Below are 1,820 nucleotides of genomic sequence, written 5' to 3' on the forward strand. Positions count from 1 at the left end.
TCCATGATCTTTTATTGCATATAATTTTTATTGCATTATGATCTGAGAAAGATGCATTCACTATTTCTGCCTTTATGCACTGAATTGTGAAGTTTTTATGCCTCAGTACATAGTCAGTTTTTGTATATGTGCCATGTACCACTGAGAAAATGTGGTACACGGCACATATTTTCTCCAGAAATCTATCATATCTACCTTATTCAGAGTTTTATTCACCTCCTTATCTTCTTTCTTGTTTATTTTGAGGTTAGATTTCTCAAACTCAGGAAGGGGAAGGTTGAGGTCCCCCATTAGTACAGTTTTGCTGTCTATTTCTTCCTGTACCTCCCTTAACTTCTCCTCTAAGAATCTGGATGCTATAACACTTGGAGCATATATGTTTATTAATGTAATTGCTTCGTTGTCTATGGTGCATTTTAGTAGCATATAGTTTCTTTCCTTATCTCTTTTGATTAGATCTATTTCTGCTTTTGCTTTGTCTGAGATTAGGCTTGCCACCTCCTGCTTTTTTTTACATCAGCTGAAGCACAATATATTCTGCTTCCACCTTTTACCTTTACTCTGTGTATGCCCCAGTTTCAAATGTGTTTCTTGTAAACAACATATTGTTGGATTTAGGTTTTAATACATTCTGCTATCCATCTCTGTTTGGAAGAGTTTATCCCATTCACATTCACAGTTATGATTACTATCTGTGTCTTTCCCTCCATCCTCTTTCCCCACATGTGTGCTTTTAGTTCTCTCTTCTCCCTTCCCTTCCACAATAGAATTTTAAATTTTGAGCACCACCTCCTGCAGTCTTCCCTTACTTCTTTCAGTCCTTCTCCCTTTCACTCCCTTTTACCCTAACTACTTCTTTCCTCCCTTTTAGACTCCCGTCCCTTTTCTCTCCCCCTTCCCCTGCTACTCCCTATAGAGCTAGTTAGCTTTATGTATTTAATTAAGTTTGTTGTTCCCTTCTTGAACCAAATCCTTCCTTGAGTACCTCTCAAGCAATGCTCATCTCCCTCCCCTCTTTCCCTCTACTGTAATATAATTTTGTGTCTCTTCCTGTGATGTAATTTAACATTTTCTGCCTTCTCCTTTTCACATCTCCTGTTACCATCCCTTTGCACCCTTAAATCACATTTTTATCATGACATCATTTACTTTATACCTGCTTCCTCTATGTATATTCCCTTTATATTTCATAATATATATACAATTTTCAGGATTAACAAGTATCCTGTTCCCTTATAAGTATGTAAACAGTTTGCCCCTATGGAGTAACAAGTTTGTTTTTTCCCCCTTTTACCTTTTTATGTCTCTCTTGAGGCCTGTGTTTGAAGATCGAGTTTTCTATTGAGTTCTGGCCTTTTCATCAGGCAGGTCTGGAAATTCCTTATTTCATTGAATGTCCTTCTCCTTGCCTGTAATATTATGTTCAGCTTTGCTGGGTAATTGATCCTTGGTTGAAGTCCCAGCTCCTTTGCCTTATGGAATACCATCATTCCATTCCTTTGACCTTTTAATGCAGAAGCTGCAGAGTCCTGTGTGATCCTGACTGTAGCTCCTCGATATTTGAATGCTTTCTTTCTGTCTGCCTGTAGTATTTTCTCCTTCCCTTGATAGTTCTGGAATTTGACAACAATATTCCTTGGTGTTTCTAGTTTGGGATCCCTTTTGGGAGGTGAATGGTGAATTCTTTCCATGATTATTCTGCCCTCTGGATCTAGGACTTCTGGGCAGTTTTCCTTGACGATTTCTTGGAAGATATTGTCTAAACTTGTTTTTTCATCATGGGTTTCTGGTAGGCCTATAATTGTTAGATTTTTCTCTCC

Source organism: Notamacropus eugenii, chromosome 6, assembly GCF_028372415.1.
Source record: "Notamacropus eugenii isolate mMacEug1 chromosome 6, mMacEug1.pri_v2, whole genome shotgun sequence".
Classification (NCBI taxonomy): Eukaryota; Metazoa; Chordata; class Mammalia; order Diprotodontia; family Macropodidae; genus Notamacropus; species Notamacropus eugenii.